The sequence below is a fragment of the Macaca mulatta genome, chromosome 9 (assembly GCF_049350105.2).
Source record: "Macaca mulatta isolate MMU2019108-1 chromosome 9, T2T-MMU8v2.0, whole genome shotgun sequence".
Taxonomy (NCBI): domain Eukaryota; kingdom Metazoa; phylum Chordata; class Mammalia; order Primates; family Cercopithecidae; genus Macaca; species Macaca mulatta.
This window is the reverse complement of record NC_133414.1, coordinates 86,301,778-86,321,705: the sequence shown is the minus strand read 5'-3', so window position 1 is coordinate 86,321,705 and position 19,928 is coordinate 86,301,778. Positions and strand designations below refer to the sequence as shown.

Below are 19,928 nucleotides of genomic sequence, written 5' to 3'. Positions count from 1 at the left end.
TCAAAAATTATAGGCTGGACAGAGTAGCTCATACCTGTAATCTCGACACTTTGGGAGACAAGAGGATCGACTGAGGCCAAGAGTTCAAGACCAGCCTGGGCAACATAGTGAGATTTTTTTGTCTCCACAAAAAATTTTTAAATATTAGCCAGGCCTGGTGGCGTGCACATGCAGCCCCAGCTACTTGGGAGGGAGGCTGAGGCAAGAGGATTGCTTGTGTCCAGAAGATCAAGGCTGCAGTGAGTCATGATCACACCACTGCACTCCAGCCTAGATGACAGAGCAAAACCCTGTTTCTAAAATAAGTAGACAAATAACATTTTTAAATTAAATTAAAAACATTTTTTAAAAGACCAGGCATGGTGGCTCACACCTGTAATCCCAGCACTTTGGGAGGCCGAGGCAAGAGGATCACTTGAGGCCAGCAGATCAAAGCTGCAGAAAGAAATCTCTAGACAAAGAAGAGGGGAAAATATGCCAACTACCAATAAAAGGAATGAGAGGGGTGACATCACTACAGATTCCACAAATATTAGAAGGATAAAAGAGAAAGTATAAAAAACTTTGTACAAAAAATTCATCAATTTACATGAAACAGAAATTGCTAAGAGACACAAACTGTAGACCTCTCTCAAAAAAGACATAGACTGAAGATCTAAACAAGTGGAGAGATCTACCATGTCCATGCATCAGTATTAATAATATTCCAGTAAGACTCAGTATTAATAAGATTCTAATTCTCTCCAAATTGATCTGCAAATTTACAGCAATCCCAATCAAAATGACGGTATTCATTTTTTTTGGTTGACACCAACAAGTTGATTCTAAACCCAAATAAGTTATGAAGAAACTGGAACAGCCAAAACAATTTCAGAATGAAAAAACTGGAAGACTCATACTATCGTATATTAAGTCTTACTTATATAGCTGCAGTAATCAACTCATCATAATGTTGGCAAAAAGATAGATACATAGATGAACAGAACAAAATAAGAGAGTCCAGAAATAGACCCATACTTATACGGTCAATTGATTTTTCAATAAAGGTACAAATGCAATTCAAACAGAGAAAGGATGGTCTCTTCAACAAACAGTGCTGGAACAATCTGTCATCCATATGGTGCTGGAACAATTTATCATCCATATGTCAAAAAAAAAATGAACCTCGACCTATACTTTGCAGCATATACTGAAATTAACTCAAAAGCATTGATCTCAACATAAAATATAAAGCTAAAAAAACTTTCAGAAAACAGGAGGAAAAATTTTGTGACACTGGGATAGGCAAAAATTTCTCACCTACAACACGAAAAGCATGATTCATAAAACTAAAAATTAAACATAATTAAAATTAAAAACTGTTCTCCAAAGGTCACAGAGGTAAAATATTGTCAAAATGCATATCTGATAGAGGATTGATAACTAGAATATTTAAAGAACTTTCAAAACTCAATAAAAAAACCAAATTTTTAAAAATTGGGCAAAATATTTCAACAAACACATCACCAAATGAGATATGCAAGTGGCAAATATGCACAAGAAAAGACACTCAACATCATTAATTATCAGGGAAATGCAAATTAATATCACAATGAGACACCAAGTGTAAAGGAAGATAAGGAACAATCAGAACTCTCATACAGTGCTGACTGGAAGTGACTGCCACTTTGCAAAAGAGTTTCTAATAAAGTTAAACATATACTTTTCATATGACCCAGTAAAGGAAGATGAGGAACAATCAGAACTCTCATACAATGCTGACTGGAAGTGACTGTCACTTTGCAAAAAGAGTTTCTAACAAAGTTAAACATATATTTTTCATATGACCCAGCAATCCTACTTTTAGGTATTTACCCAAGTGAAATAAAAACCTATGTTCATACAAAAACCTACCTCTACACCCAAATGTACACAGCCTGTTTATTTGTAATTGCCAAACACTGTAAACAACCAAAAATGTCCCCCATCTGGGAAACAGGCAAACTATGGAGTGCTACTCAACAATAAATTAAATATTATACATGCAACAATATGGATGAAGCTCTGCGTTTGGGGAATCCCCAAAACCACCCTCAGAACTCACCAGAAAGACTCATAAAACTCAAAAGAAACATTATACTCTTGCTTACTGTTAATTACACTAAAATGATAACATTAAAATCAGCAAAGGGAAGAAGGGCATAGAAGACTGCAAGCACAAGCTTCCAGTTGTCCTCTCCCAGTGTAGTCAAGCAGGCAGGGCTTATTTCTCCCAGCAACAACATGTGACAACATGCAGGAAGTACTTGGCAACCAGGAAGCTCACCTGAGGCTTAGCATTTAGGGTTTTTACTGGGCTATCTGCATGGCTGACCTTAGTCTCCAGACCCTCCAGAGGTCAAGCTGGTAACCACATGGTACATTCCTACAGTCCTAGCCAGTTGTGAAGCTGAGGCTGGAGGATCACTTGAGCCCAAGTGTTCAAGGTTACAGTGAGCTATGGATCCTGCCACAGCACTCCGACCTCCAACAGAATGAGACCCTGTCTCAAAAACAAACGAACAAAAACCACTAATAAAGAAAACTTTTTGGTCTTAATATCAGCATGAGTTGTTCTATTCCCTAGCAGGTGCTTTGTTTTTATCATATGGACACTGAATTATACCACTGACCCAGTTTTCTTTCTACGTAGGCTGTTAGGACATTTTATGCTATACACTTTTTATGTATTACTTAATTTTTTCAGCTTTTTGTTCCAAAAATTTTCAAACATTAATGAGAGAGAGAAGTAAGAATGAATACCCACATACCCTTCATGCAACAATACCGACAAATTGCCAAACTTATTTATTCTCTCCTCTTTTTTTTTTGGCTGGAATGTTTTAAAGCAAATCCCAGATGCCATATTATCTCACCCAGAAATAGTAAAGAAAGTATCATTATCCGTTAAAGACTTTTCTTTAAAGTAACCCTACAATACCATTATCACATTTTACAAAATAAGCAATAATTCTTCAGTATCATCTAATAAGTAGTAGTCTGTACTCAAATTTCCTCAATTACCTCAAAAATGAAAATTTTGCCATTACTTTGTGTAAACCAGAAACAAAACAAGAACCGCACATTGCATCTGGTCGATAAGTCTCTTTAAATCTCATTTAATCTCATTTAAGTTATTTGTCCTGGAGAATTTCTCATATCCTAAATTCAGCTAACTGTTCCCTCGTTGTGTTAACTTACTATTCTATTCCCCGTATTTCCTGTAAAGTGGTAGTAAGATCTAGATCTAGAGACATGATTCAGTTTCAGTTTTTTAGCAAAAATAGTCCATAACAGTCCATAGGTGATACATGTACTTTCCTAATCCATTACATTAGGATACACATGATGTCTTGTTGTCCCACTGAGAGTGACACAGAAATAGCAGAACTTCTTAAATTTAACTAATGACATATGAGACCCAGATTTCTACTTTGAAAGATTCAGACAATAATGATCCCAGTAACCAAAAAGAAGGAAGAGATTTTTGGGAAGACTAAATACTATCAGCGGATTTCTTTGGGTGATAGATTTGCCAAATAGGTATTTTTTAATTTGTTCCAGATTTCTGGATTTTCTAAATACGGTACTCTGGAATACCACTACCAAAAAGAATGAATATCATTACTTTGACAATTTTTTAAAATCTTTAAAAAATTATAGTATATAGTTGTAGTCCAGTTTGTCAAATGAGACAACAATGTTCTGTGGCCAATATAAAACGTTTTGATCCTGTTGGAAAGGGTCCCATTTTGCCAAGATGCAAATGACCTACAAAGCCCATGTTTTGCAACCCTATGCAGGTCTCCTAAGTACATTCGATGGGAGCAGTAATTAATCCTCCAGAAACAGCCGAAACTATAGTTTGCTTGATTTTTTTTTTTTTGGAGAGTCTCATTTTGTTACTCAGGCTTGAGTGCAGTGGTACAATCATAGCTCACTGTACTTCGAACTCCTTGGCTCAGGTGATCCTCCCACACTGGTCACGCTAAAGCACTGGGATCACAAGAATGACACACCACACCTGGCCTAAACTATAGTTTTATAAAGCCAACACAACTCCAGGGACTGGCAAACTAGAATGTTAGCAATGAAAGCTGTGAGCACAATGATTACAGGATGAACGCATTTAAAGCTTCCTTCAGTGGATGTTATTGACAATTTAAAAGTACTACTGTAAAAAAAAAAAGAAAAAAAAGAAAAAAAAACTATTATTCATCACAGCCAGTTTGAAAGGCTATAGATAGAGGCACCATTTCTGACAGAAAGCACTGTGGATTCAAATTTATTTTTGCTATGTTGGTGTTATATCACTCAGTTTAAAAAAAAAAAAAAAAAAAAAACATGGAAATGGCAAATGAGAAAGCCCAGGACGCTGGCTATAGCTATAAAGGAAGAAAAGGTTCCTTTTTGTGACTACCAACAACAGTCCTTTCCTTACTTTCCTTCTAATTCACAGGATATTAATGTTCTGGAGAAGAAATGGTAAGCATTTTCATCACCTAGCATATAATTCATATTTAAGAGAAATTATGTTTAATATAACCACATGGTGGACTCATCAGAACTAAGGCTCATTATTTGTAAATTTTACAAATACCACTCATCTGTTCACATTATAAAATTAGGTTAATCATATCATAGACTGAATCCTCAAATGTTTTCAACTTCTACCTGTTAAGAAACTATAAACATTTTTCTTCAGGAACTAAATAGGATTTCCTTGTATTATAGGTACTGTTAATAAGTGATATAAAGTCCTCTTCTAGACTTTAGTTGATAAATAGCTGTAAAATGAAATAGTTTTTGAACTTGCTTCAGATAAAATTTTCAGATTTGAAAAATAATTGATACCTTATAGTCTTTTTAAAGTTCACTTGGAAATTACAGTGGTATTAACAGAATGTGACAATATGTCCAAACACATTTATTGCAAATACCGTATCTACTAGATACAATATTTATATCTTTAAAATAGTGGACACATTTCCTTTTATAAAACACTGATTTTTTTTTTTTTTGCTTTTTTTTTCCTTTTAAAAATATGAGCAGTAATCACATTGACTGAACAAACAGCCTTTCTTAATTCTGTGGCTTTGAGACTTCACTTAGAAGCTTTATTTAACAAAAGACATTTCTGAATAAACCACAGTCAATTATACATTATCTAAATGTGGCTTATTAACTGTGTATTTTAAATGTCTTCTCCTGCCACCCAGAACATTTTTGGATCTCTTCCATAACCTCACTTAGTACACAGAAACAGTTCTTTCATAACTAAATTAATCTCCAGTTTATTCAGACCATTTTGAGGACTGAAAGAGGTAAAAATCAAGGGAGAAAACAGACCCCCAAAACAAGGTAGTAAAACACACAGGGAGGAGGAGATAAACAGGAGCTGGAGGAAGTGGAAGAGAGGAGGAGAAGAGGACCTAAGGCAGAGAAAGAACTGTAGGTTTCCCTTGGATTAAAGACTCTTCAAAGCTGCATGGAAAGGAGGGATATTCCAAGTTTTTGTTCTTTTACATCCTAATCTAGATGTATGACGAACTCATTGTACATTACATTCCAAAGCTATGAGTACATTTCAAAATTATATGCCTTTCATTTTATTTTTAGGTATACAGTAAGTCCCTACTTAATGTTGTAGATAGGTTCTTGGAAACCACAACTAAATGAAAGGAGTACAGCAGGTTCTCCAAAGTTGTTTCAATCAACCTCATTTCCTTATGACATTGATGAGGAAAAAAAAATTGGTTTCATTATACATTGTTTCACTTTAAGTAGTATGTTTCCAAGAACCTATCAAAGACATTAAGGACTTAACTATTCACTGATGTGTTCTACAGACAAGTAAATAATCAGAAAGTACTTAAACATTCTTGGTTAAATGTCAGTATAATACTTTAATAATACAGTGGTTAAGACAGCAAATGAGCCAGGCATGGTGGCTGACACCTGTAATCCCAGCACTTCGGGAGACTGACACAGGCGGATCACCTGAAGTCAGGAGTTCAAGACCAGCCTGGACAACATGGCGAAACCTCGTCTCTACTAAAAATACAAAAATTAGCTGGACACAGTGGCATACACCTGTAGTCCTAGCTACTCAGGAGGCTGAGGCAGGAGAATCGCTTGAACCCAGGAGGCCGAGGTAGCAGTGAGCTGAGATTGTGCCACTGTACTCCAGCCTCGGTGATAGAGCAAGACTTCATCTCAAAAAAAAAAAAAAAAAAAAAAAAAAAAAAAAAAAAAAAGAGACCAAACTTGAGCTACATTGCCTGACTTCTAATCCTAGCTCCACCATTTATTTACTAGCTGTGTTATCACGCAAGTCACTTGATCTCTCTGTGCTTTCTTATCTATAAAATGGGAATAATTCCTATATAAAGAAGCTGCTGTGGGTGGGGATCACATAATACATAAAAAATGTATAGAACATGGTTGAGCAAAGGAAGCACTCAATTAGCTATTGCCAAGAAAGGTCAGTAATAGCCCATTGGCTTTTTCTTAAAAAATCAATGAAATGCTTCCTAGTTTTTTAAAAATTAAATCCCTGATTACTATTTATGGTTAATCTAATCAATTATGACCATTTTGAAAAATCTCCAAATAACCCTAGTCTAAATAATTATCATCATAAAGGAACTCATCTCAAATTATAACTATAAAATCTAATGTAAAATAACTATATGTCAACGAAAATAGTCTTTAAAATTGGTCAACTGGATTGTTCATTATTCATCATGAAAACAAGTAATTATCTAAGAAATTTACTAATTTAAGTTCCTCCATGAAAACCAATAGAATTTCAAGAGGATAAAACACCATTTTCAGTTACAGATAAAGTATGAAAGATTAAAACAATCCAGTCATTTCTACAAAGCATTCACCACAAAACATACGATAACATTAGCTTCCAAGTGAGCCGTTGTGTAAGTCTAGATCAGAAAGTCTTAGCCTTTGCACTAGTAACATTTTAGGAAATGTAAGTTTTGGAGGGGAAGGCTGTCCTCTGTGCGGAAGCTGAGCAGCACCCCTGCCTCTACCCATTAGATTTCAGCAGTACCTACCTCCCCAACTCTCACTCTCCATGTGACAACCAAATGTGTCCCTAGACATTGTCAAATGACAACTGCTCTTCCTGAGAAAATTTCTTTTATTTATAACAAAGTAGCATTATAATAGCAACCAACTTTCTCCCATCCCTCTCCCTTTTGCCATTTTTTGAAAACTTCACAAAAAGATGGATTATATTCCCCAAATGCATTTTAGTATCTTGATTATCCTTGCAAATGATATTGCTGCTGGCATCTATTTTACACTTACCTGATTCTCTACAGAACCCATAAGAATGTAATTCATTTCTGAATAATGTATGTATACATTTTAACTGTGATTCATTTTAAATTTGTCCTTTCATTAGGATTAAAAATTTTAATATCTTAAACCAGACACATTATGTTGCCAATCACTAGCACAGTACTTCAATAAATGCACGCTAATACTTCTCAGCATGTGATATCTACTAAGCCTCTAATAAGCATTTAGCATGCATTATATAATTTAGTCCTAACAATAACCTGAAGACGTATTATCTCTACTTTTTCAGGTGAGGAAACTGAAGCTAAGAAAGAATAGCATGCCTAAGTTATGAACATGACTTCACAGTAATAGGAAGTGATAGAACCAGGACTGGGTTGCATGCTTCCAAAGGCAGTGTTTATATTCACTAGCTGGGCATGGTGGCTCACTACTGTAATCCCAGCACTTTGAGATGGACGGATGGATGGATGGATGGATGGATGGATGGATGGATGGAGAGACAGAGAGACAGACAGACAGATAAAAATTTAAAAATTCACAAGACCAGAATGATTCTAAGAACCACCATTTCAAAAACTAATAATGGACTTCTTATTTTTTGAGATCATACTGCTTTCCTCATTGAATAATTTTCAATATGTAATTTTTAGTGTATGTAACTTTTCCAAATATATCCCTTTTCACACTATTTATACCCTCTCACTTCAGAGCAAGCACAGCACTTACTTGAATTTCAATAGTGGCCTTTGTGATAGGAGAATCTGTAGTTGGACTTGAGATTTTGTGAAAAAAATGGAGTTGAAAACATAAGATCTTGATGATCAAACCAATAAAAGCAATGACAACTCTACTTTTACTGTCTCTTAACTTAAAGAAAATGGCAAGAATAGATAAGGAGACTATTCATGCCAATTTATGTATCTAAAATTGATTATAATGAGTACTGTACATTTAATTTCTATTGAGCTTTGATTCTAAGATAATAATGACATATTTCTGACAATGGCCAGACTCAAATAGAAAATAGAGGGGGAAAGAAAGGAAGGAAGGAAACACTCAACTTTCCTCAGTTTTCCCGATTCCACTACTGCAAGGCCCTAGAGGCTCCTTAGGACACTAGAGCAAGTTAGAGTTCGTGCTGCTCTCCCCTAATTCACTAAAGAAGTGAATTAGGATTTGGCATTACGGGTTAAAAAAAAAAAAAAGAAATTTGGAAATAGATGTATACCCACTAAAGGGATGGTAACAACACTAGCCTCATAAAGATTAAAATAAATTATTTATAAATTAAATGAAAAATTTAAATATTTAAAATGATTAAATAAAAAATTTCAAAACAACTAGCACAGTGCCAGGCACATAAGTGCAGAGTAAACGTGTTCATTGCTTTTGTTTGTTTTTGAAAGGAAACGCTAGTAGAAAAACTTTTAAAACACAGATGGGAGTATCTGTGGCTCTTCCTCAAATACTGTGCTCTCCTCTTTCTATACCTATTCTTTCAAAATCACCTTGATATCAGGTTGTGCTCAGAGAATGCAAGCCTTTCTTACAATCTCCATTTCTACCTCACAAGTCTTGATTCAAACAAAACAGCAGCAGGGGGGAAAAAAGAAAAGAAAGAGAAAACATCCCCTCTCCTCTTCAATGCTTTGTTTCTTTTTTCTAAGCATGTGACAATTTGATGTAGAATAGTGACATTGTTTCCTAGAAATAAAATTCTCAAAATTAACAAAGAGGTATTAAAAATATATCCAAATTTACTCCATTTTGAGTTAGAAGAACTCACATTTGGAAAATTATCACGGTGCATGTTTCATTTCCAGGACTGACATTTGAAAGCAGTGCCTGGGGACCTTTGGCACAACATCCAGCACAGGGTAATTTTAAGTAACAGTGCTATATGAATGAACTAATATTTTCCTTTATCTAAGCAGCAATTAAATCTATTAACCATACTTAGTAAATACTTTGCAAAGGGCCTACTGTATGCCAGGTACTGTTGCCTTGTACAGGGATCTAACAGTGAACAGGAAATACATGGCCTCTGTTCTCACCAAGTTTACAGCACAGTAGGGACAAGACAAATAAAAGGGCCTATATAATTTAGTATCACAAAGTGAAAAATCCAACAGAAGATATTAAATGGATGGATGGCAGCACACAGAAGGGGCAACAACTAATCCAGGATTGGCATCAGGGAAGTAGTCAGAAAAGAAGTGATAGATGTGACAGAGCCTGAAGAATGAATGAAGTTAGCCAAAGAATTAGAGAAAGGGAAGGTAAAGGGCTTCAGGCAAATGTAAAAAAAAAAAAGAAAACTTAAGAAAGCATGCCACATTTGAGGAAGTTTGAGAAATTCATTAGAGTATGACTGAAGCTTAGCACATTTAAGGGACAGTAGGGGAGATTGGGAGATAGAAGAAGCATGGGTAGAGGGAGTGCTAAGAGCTGAGGGTGGATATGTTAGCAGGGACCAATTGACCATGACCTGGTCAAACGGACTTTGTGAACTGTATTTTAGACTAAAGGCAACTGAAGGCATTTAAGGACTTTAAGCAAGGAAGTAAAGGAATCAGCATTTAGAATAATTAATGTACCTGTGGCATGGAAAATGGATAGAGAAATAATTCAGTCTATTGAAATAAATAAGCTTAATTTATCTCTTCTTGTAACTTTAATCCTTCCTCCTCTAGTGGTACCTTACTATGGGCAATTAAAAATGTTTATATCTCTCTCATTTAAAAAAACAACAAACCCACCCACTCCCTTAACAGAATATCACCCTGCAGTTACCATTCTATCTCTTAACTTATGGTACCTTTCTTGAAAGTGAACTGCATGACTTTCTCCAAATAACTCCAAATAACTCTGCATGGCTTATTCCTCACTTTCCTCAGAAATCTACTCTAATATTACCCTAAAATGGGGCTCTCTGAGCACTTTACATAAAATAGCACCACCTTCCACACCTGTGGCATTCCCTACCCCTTATCATCAGACACTATGGACAAGGCACTAAGTACCTGATGTGATTTCTATCATTAACAGTAATGATATGGATGAAGAAAGCGAGGCTTAAAAGCTAACTTGCCAAAGGTCACAACATTTGCTAAATGCTAAAGCCAGAACTCAGATTTAGGTAACTTTATGGCTGGCATCACAAAATTGAAGGAGGACAAAGACAACAGCTTCTATTTTACTTTCTCTTTGAAAAGAAGACAAGGTCATCTGTTAAGAATAAGAGGAAGGTATGATACAGGAAATCTGAAGAGAATAAAGGATGTCTAAAATAGCCCCATGAAAAATGGAAGAGAGAATGGATTAGGAAGTATTAAAGGACTACCAGGCAAAATTAAGGACGTAGTTGAAATCAGAAAATATGGATTTACAAAGACAATGACCAGTGTCATTTTTCATCAGGACCAAAGATGAAGGGGCAAATAAAGCATATAGTGATTCTCAACACAGGAGGGCTGGGGTGAACAATTTTCTCCCCTTGGGACATTTAACAATGTCTGGAAACAATTCTGTTTGTCACAATCTGCAGGAAAGGAGTTGCTACTGGCATCCAGTGGATAGAGGCTAGGATGCTGCTAAACATCCTATAATGCCAAGGACAGCACTCTACAACGAAGAATTATTTGGATCCAAAATGTCAATAGTGCTGATGCTGAGAAACCCTGACTGATTCAGGTTGGCAGATTTCCTAGGCACATCAATGGGAAAACAAAGAGACAAGAAAGTTAAAAGACACTGATCAGAGTTAAGGAGATAGACCATGAATGTGGGTAAGGCAAAAATTTAATATGTGAGAGGCCTGACAGATCAATGAAGGGGACAAAGTGGCCTCTGTGTTTGAAATGTTCAAATGGCTGACATGTCATCAATGAGTGATCACTCTTAGGACATTACTACATCCATCCACTTTGCAGTTTTCAACTAGAGTGACACAGAAGAAACTACCATTTACTGTGAAGTTGTATGAACCAATCAGGATGCCAGTATCATTCACATTTGTTATTTCATTTATTCCTCATGTAATACTTATAAGAAAGGTATACTATTCCAATTTCATAAATGAAGACATTTCGACACAGAGGTGAAAGTTAAGTGTATATGGTCATACAATGTGGATGACAGAGCTGGGATTCACTCCAGAATGAGTGAATCTCCAAATTCACTCTTTTTGAACCAAAACGTAGGAGCCATGACTTAACCAAAAAATGGGGTGGGAGAAGAGACTGGCCCATATGTTTACAGACATCTGTTTGCACACAAAGTACACATGGCCTCAGTACTTTATAGTCACAGCATAGATTTATGTATCCAAATACCTCTTTACTTCAAAGGAAGGCCCTCCTAATACGTGCCCTTATTTCAAACAAAGTGGTGATCCATCAGACCAGAAGACTTTATCCATGTGGAGCCTCCCTAGGACTGGGAAAATAGCATTTGTAAATATTTTTAAAATATCAATGTTCTTTTTTTTTTTTTTTTTTTTGCAGAACACTTAAAATATTTATTTTATATTTCATATTAAATATTCCATTTATATCAGAAAAGTTCATAAGTCCCAGTAAATACCCCTGCAATTAAAACATTTAACTGAAGAAAAGGGCTACATTTTGGCTGCTGAAATTTAAAGTTGCTTAATTTTTTTTTTTAATTTATTTATTATTATTATACTTTAAGTTCTAGGGTACATGTACATAACGTGCAGGTTTGTTACATATGTATATTTGTGCCATGTTGGTGTGCTGCACCCATCAACTCGTCAGCACCCATCAACTCGTCATTTACATCAGGTATAACTCCCAATGCAATCCCTCCCCCCTCCCCCCTCCCCCCTCCCCATGATAGGCCCGGTGTGTGATGTTCCCCTTCCCGAGTCCAAGTGATCTCATTGTTCAGTTCCCACCTATGAGTGAGAACATGCGGTGTTTGGTTTTCTGTTCTTGTGATAGTTTGCTAAGAATGATGGTTTCTAGCTGCATCCATGTCCCTACAAAGGACACAAACTCATCCTTTTTTATTCACAATAGCAAAGACTTGGAATCAACCCAAATGTCCATCAGTGACAGATTGGATTAAGAAAATGTGGCACATATACACCATGGAATACTATGCAGCCATAAAAAAAAAAAATCAATGTTCTAAAGCTACTTTCTTAGATTAAGACCAATGTGGGAAATAAATATGGTGCTTCTTTTTCTTAGGTAAAATATAAAACATACATTAAAGAAAAAGAAAAAGCAACAAGGTTTTCCAAATATTTCTTGAAAAACCAGTAAGCCCAGGTTCTTTTCAAAATGAGTTGAAAATGAATGCTAAAAAAAAAAAAAAAATCCTGTACTATATTTACAGACAACACTACGGACACTACAGTAGGGACATGTTCTCAGCACTGATTGTATCCACTTAATTGAAAAGACAGCAATAAAGAGAAAATAAAAATAGTGTTTTATACGACTTATATACGAGTAAGCTGAGATTAACACTATCCTTCCCATTCTCTGGCAACTGAAGATATATTATAGTATGGCATAAAATAGTCTAACTTTGCTAAGGGAAGTTGATAACGTGCAGGGGGTGTCTGAAGGGAGCTTAAGAGTGTTGGTAATGTGCTTTTCTTATTCTGGGTGCTGTTTACATGAGTGTGTTCAGTTTTTAAAAATTCACTGAGATATATCCTTATCACAGTCATGTGTCACATGACATTTTTTGGTCAATGACAGATGGCATATACCGAAGATCGTCCCATAAGATTATACTGGAGGTGAAAAATTCCTATTACCTCATGATGTCGTAGCTGGCATTACATCCTAGCACAACACATTACTCATATGTTTGTGGTGATGCGGGGTAAACAAACCTACTGTGTTGCTAGTCATTTAAAAAGTAAAAAATGTGGCCAGGCGCAGTGGCTCACGCTTGTAATCCCAGCACTTCAGGAGGCTGAGGCAGGCAGATCACTTGAGGTCAGGAGTTTCAGACCTGCCTGGCCAACATGGCTAAACTCCGTCTCTACTAAAAGTAAAAAAATTAGCTGGGCGTGGTGGTGGGCACCTGTAATCCCAGCTACTCAGGAGGCTAAGACAGGAGAATCATTTGAACCCGGGAGGCAGAGGTTGCAGTGAGCCGAGATCACACTACTGCACTCCAGCCTGGGAAACAAGAGTGAGATTCTGTCTCAAAAAACATAAAAATAAAAAATGTGAGTATAAGCTACAGCAGCAGGAGTCATGGCAGGGCAAGTGTTTACAAAGCTTCTTCCACTCTTTCACCAAGTACTGGCTGAAAGGAGTGGAGCTGAAACTGTAACTAAAGGACGCATTATGCTTTCAGAAAAATCTCAAGGAAAAGTACTTCAAGCAAGAGAAGTAACTGTTGGATGGGGGTCTAAAAGGTATGAGTGGAGAGATTCAACACTAGGATTACAGGCATCACTATCACACCTAGCTAATTTTTGTATTTTTAATAGAGAGAGGATTTCACCATATTGGTCAGGCTGGTCTTGAACTTCTAACCTCAAGTGATCTACCCATCTCAGCCTCCCAAAGTGTTGGGATTGTAGGCATGAGCCACCGGGCCTGGCCCACTTTTCCACGTTCTATACCAGGGGTCCCCAACCCCTGGACCATGAACCAGTACCAGTCCATGACTTGTTAGGAACCAGGCTGCACAGCAGGAGGTGAGCTGCCTGTGAGGGGGCATTACCCAGCCTGAGCTCTGCCTCCTGTCAAATCAGCAGCCGCATTAGATTCTCATAGGAGGACAAACCCTACTGTGAACTGAGCAAGCAAAGGGTCTAGGTTACATGCTCCTTATGAGAATCTAATGCCTGATGATCTGGAGTGGAACAGTTTCATCCCAAAACTATTCACCTACCCCAGTCCCTGGAAAAATTGTCTTCCATGAAACTGGCCCCTGGTGCCAAAAAGGCTGGGGACCACTGTTCTACACCTCAGATGTACAAGCTGTCTCCAACCTGAGCCTTGCACATGCTGCTTCCTTTATGGGAATGTACTTTCCCAGGCTCTTGACCTACTGGGCTCATTCTCAATTTTTAGGCCTCAGCTAAACTGCCGCGTCTTCATAAAGCCCTTCATGGACACCCTCACAGAAAGTGACTCCTCAGTTATTCTTTATTTCTTGTCCCTCTATTTATTTCCTTCACAGCACTTAGCACAATCTGTAATTAATTATTTTTTGAGACAGTCTCGCTCTGTTGCCAGGCTGGAGTGCAGTGGCACAATCTTGGCTCCCTGCAACTCTGCCTCCAGGGTTCAAGTGATTCTTCTGCCTCAGCCTGACAAGTAGCTGGGACTACAGGTACGCACCACCACGCGCCCAGCTAATTTTTGTATTTTTAATAGAGATGTGGTTTCACCATGTTGTTCAGGCTGATCTCAATCTCTTGACCTCATGATCCACCCACCTCAGCTTCCCAAAGTGCTGGGATTACAGGTGTGAGCCACCATGCCCGGCCTAATTATTTATTTGCTTGCTTATCATCTGTCTTGTTCACAAGAGTGAATGAAAGCTTCTTGAGGGCAGGGACTCAAGAAGGGCAGAGACTTTGTTTTCTTTAATCACCAACTTCCAATATAAGCATTCAATAAACATCTGTTGAATGCATGAATAAATAAAAGAGGCATTAATAACAATAGTGATGACAAAAATAACAGTTAACATTTACTGAGCACTTACCATGTACCAGGCACACTAATGAGCAATCTATAGGTAGATCACTTAATCCATGCAACAACTCTATGCGCTAAGTACTAGTTTACTAACCTTAGAAATAAGCAAACTGAGATGACAAATTGTTTTATCTTGCCCTGTGGTCACACAATTTAGTGTGTGGGCAAGACAATCAAGGTAGTCTCTTCAAGGTGGCCTAAACGTTAGCAAAGAATGAAGATGGCAGATGGAGAAAACAGAGATAGTTATTTTCCTTAACTTTTCTGCTTCCAACTTTTCTATTACCTTCTTCATCTCATTTTACTACTATAACTTTTCTTTTTATCACCCCCCTCTCCCAATTATTTTTAACTACTGACTCTTTTCTCCTTGCCACTTTATCTGATTCAAAATAATTTCATGGGGTGTTTTAATATTTACATGCAATATTTTAATATAAAACAATTAGTATTCAATAAGATATTACATAAAGACCCACAATTTTATTTTATAGTAAGATGGAATCTGCACCAATAACTCTCGATCCCCCTTCCTTTCTTGCATAGTGACTCGCGTAAAGCAGTCAGCTTACTTGTGGACTGTTTTAATAAAAAGAAAATGAAGAAAAGGAAAATCTTCCTCCTCTTTCCTTTCTATCTCCTAAGAAGGTAGATAAGAGTATAAAATACTACCCAAGCCTATCTTTAAGAGCCCTTCTTCATTGTGTCTGAAAATCTGCTTTGGAGCATGAAATTTTAACTATGCCTTGGTATTGCTCAATTTCATACTGTTACAACACAATCCCTCCTAGTTCTTCCCATAACAGCTTATAGCTACAACCCCCCTCCAGGGAAAAAGCAGGTTTGGGCTCCTCACTCTTTCCAGACAAACAAGGCAACTTTCAGAGAGCTTTCTAAGCAGTTGAATCAGATAGCTGCTACAACACTTCTAGTGGAGTCCCAAGAGGAAATTCTCTTGCCAACTTCAGAAACAGCTATTTGTCAGCACAAAAGAGAATGTATTCTAAACTAAAAGGGGCAGAGCGAGGGGAATGCAACCTAGCAGAAATTCCTTTTCCTTACAGAGAAACTTTTCCTTTAAACCCTTTAAACAATGTATAGAGTAAATTACAACTTTTTCTTTCTTCTTTCTCTCTCTCTCTCTCGAGACAGGGTCTCACTTTGTCACCCAGGATGGAAGTAAAGCGTGATCTCGGCTCACTCCACCCTCGACCTCCTGGGCTCAAGCGATCCTCCTACCTCAGCCCTGGAAGTAGCTGAGACTACAGGTCCATGCTACCACGCCCGGATAATTTTTTGTATTTTTTGTAGAGACAGGGTTTCACCATGTTGCCCAAGCTGGCCATTTTTCTTTCAAAGTTAAGCTGAAACTCCAAATAAAAAGATTCCTTCTGATATGAACAAAGTTTGATGAAATTAATCATGGGAACAAAAACTTTAATCTACAATAAAGATTTAAAAGATTATAAAGAAATGGCCAGGTGCAGTGACTCATGCCTGTAATCCCAGCACTTTGGGAGGCCGAGGCTGGTGGATCACTTGAGGTCAGGGGTTCAAGACCAGCCTGGCCAACATGACAAAACCCTGTCTCTAATAAAAACACAAAAATTAGCGGGGCGTGGTGGCGTGGGCCTGTAGTCCCAGCTACTCAGGAACCTGAGGCACGAGAATCACCTGAACCCAGGAGACAGAGGTGGCAGTAAGCCGAGATTGTGAACACTGCACTCCAGCCTGGCTGACAGAGTGAGACTCTGTCTGAAAACAATATAAAATAAAATAAAATAAAATAAAATAAAATAAAATAAAATAAAATAAAATAAAATAAAAACACAAGATTATCTTTAAAAAGCACACTAATAAATAAAAATAATCACTAAAAATACAAGAAAAAGGGAAAAGAAAACAAATTATACTTTTTAATATGCCAATCTCAAAGTGGCAAGTTCAAAGTGTGGATGCAGGTCAAAGCAACTGAACATAATTCAGACAAATAACCCACTATAGTTTTGTCTGAATAACCCCAACATGAACTTAAAAGTCTTCACTCTTAGCTGTGAGATACTAACTAAAATACGAGTCTAGGTAACTGTCACATGTATCTTCAAGGTAAGTGTCAGGTGAAAGTGTTAGCCTAAGGAGGAGAAATAGAAGGATAATTTTCAATTGCTTGCATTTCTTTATTTCTTTCCATTTCTCTCCTTTATGTTAACCTTTCCATTATCATCTTTTTTCAACACCATTCAAAATTCAAGCAAAATCTCTGAGTACGGAGACTTAACAAAATAATGTATTTATAGTAGAAAGATACTCTTAAAATCTAAATCAACATATATGTAAGAATCACAGGCTATTTTTAAATAGATGGAACAAAACTCCTGCTTTTTGTTTGTTTGTTTTGAGACGGAGTTTCACTCTTGTTGCCCAGGCTGGAGTGCAGTGGCATATCTAGGCTCACTGCAACCTCTGACTGCTTGGTTCAAGCGATTCTTCTGCCTCCGCCTCATGACTCCTGCCTCCGCCTCAAGAGTAGCTGTGATTATAGGCGTCAGCCACCACGCCCTGCTAATTTTTGTATTTTTAACAGAGATGGAGTTTCGCCATGTTGGCCAGGCTGGTCTCAAACTTCCGACCTCAGGTGAATCACCTGACTTGGCCTCCCAAAGTGCTGGGATTACAGGCGTGAGCCACTGCCCCCAGCCTAATTCAAATTTTTATAATAAAAATTTTAAATCTGTTAATTACAGGTGTGAGCCACCACACCCGGCTAACTCCTAATTTTTGAAAGTACATATCATTAAATAATAAATTCAACAGCACCTTAAACAGAAGCATAAATGTTCTCTTTTTGAACATAATTTAGGGACCAGCCATTTTCACAGACCAGATGAGTGGCCACTTTACAAACGGAGGTAATAAACTCATATAAAGTTAGAAAAGAACTGGGAAAATAACAAAGCTCTCAAATAACTCTAAGGATGTTTTCTTTCCAATCCAGATCTCTGATCACATTTTAAAAAAGAAGGAAAAAAAAAAAAAAGAGTAATCATGGAGTCTTTTCTTCCTGTACCTGGCAGGAAGTAGGGTATATGATTTCTATGTAGCCCAACTCAGAATACTTTTCAAAGTTTAGCAAGTTGGGCCTGGTGGCTCATGCCTGTAATCCCAGCACTTTGAAAGGCCAACGTGGGCGGATCACCTGGGGTTGGGAGTTCAAGACCAGCCTGACCAACACGGAGAAACCCCGTTTCTACTAAAAATACAAAAGTTAGCCGGGCAAGATACTTGGGAGGCTGAGGCAGGACAATCACTTGAACCCAGAAGGTGGAGGTTGTGGTGAGCTGAGACTGTGCCACTGCACTCCAGCCTGGGCAACAAAAATGAAACCCCATCTCAAAAAAAAAAAAAAAAAAGTTTGAAAAAGTTATTAATCTATAGCAAAGAGTTATAAAGTTTCATTATTAAGTAAGTTCCTAGGTTCAAAAAGTGCTACAAATAATTTAAGTTAAAAATGTCATCACATTCTGTATATTAGAAAGCAAAGATATTTAAATTAACTTCTTTTTATATTATGGGAAGAAATTAGAATGTGGTAATAAATAAGTAAAAAACTATATTTTTAAGATTTCACTAGCCTATCATGAGTAAAAGAGGTTATTGTCATAACCTCCTTTGATTGTGATTTGGCAGTATCCATAAGAAAAATTTAATGCAGATATACTCTTTAAGCAATTTCCCTTTTAGAAATCTTGTCCTATCAAAATACATGGACAAATGCACAAAAGTACACACATAGTAATATTCCTTGCAGTATTGTTATTGTATTATTACCAACAGAGAAAAACCTAAAGAGAATCAAAATGTACGCTAACAAATATCATAAATTTATTGATGAGGAAACTGAGGCTCACACTGGTCAGGTCTCTAGTACAGAGACAAAGGCATACCACAGTATGATCTGAATAGGCTCCTCTCAAAAGTACCTTCACCTTATTCCTCAAAGCTGAGGTCAAGTACCTTGAAGAAGCCCTCCCCGATGCCCCACTTCCCTCTGTATGTTAAAAGACTCTCCTATAAGCTTCCATACCAAAAGTCAAACAATTAAGTATTTATAATGCTGTACTTTAATTAACAAAGACAGGGACTATGTTTTACATCTATTCCTCCAAGTGCTAAGCACAGTGTTAGTGCATTTTTTTTTTTTTAACTTCTTTCTTCATTGAAAAGCTGAGCAACAATGCATGCCTCGGGCACACAGAATGTGGTCTCTACATACCATTTCTCACTCAAAGGAACCAATGTTCTTTGTGAAAACGGTTGATTCCAGGTCTGGGTCAGGACATTTATGAGATAATCCTGCCATACTCTCAAAAAAAAAAGGAAGCTAGTAAAGACTGTTAAGGTAATGCCAAGAGGATATAGAAGCCAATCTGGAGACTTTCACTAGCCAATGTGAGTATCAATAAGGAGACTAATGAACTGAAATATCAAATATTTTTTAAACCCATGAATTCATAAAAAAAAAAAGACTAAAAATAATTCATTTATCAACTTTGAAAGACTCTAAGGAAATAGTGTATTAGTTTGAAAAATGATAGGCCGCAAGTGGTGGCTCACACCTGTAATCCCAGCGTTTGAAAAATGATAGGCTGCAAGTGGTGGCTCACGCCTGTAATCCCAGCACTCTGGGAAGTCAAGGCGGGCGGATCACCTGAGGTCAGAAGTTCGAGACCAGCCTGGCCAATAAGGCAAAACCCTGTCTCTACTAAAAATACATAAATTAGTGGGGTGTGGTGGCGGGCACCTGTAATCCCAGCTACTTGGGAGGCTGAGGCAGGTGGGAGGCGGAGGTTGCAATGGGCCAAGATTGTGCCACTGCAGTCC

General features: G+C 37.3%; 1 protein-coding gene across 7 annotated transcripts in view; it reads right to left on the bottom strand.

The window, feature by feature from the left end:
- The window catches only part of JMJD1C (jumonji domain containing 1C), a 364,460-nt gene that overhangs the window by 318,748 nt on the left and 25,784 nt on the right, over positions 1-19,928 (bottom strand). The window contains exon 3 of one of the 7 annotated variants that reach the window (XM_077946708.1): positions 11,679-11,781. The exons of the other annotated variants lie outside the window; for them this stretch is intronic. The gene's annotated coding sequence lies outside the window, so the exon portion shown is untranslated. The remainder of the gene's footprint in view (positions 1-11,678; positions 11,782-19,928) is intronic. 7 annotated transcript variants of the gene reach the window in all.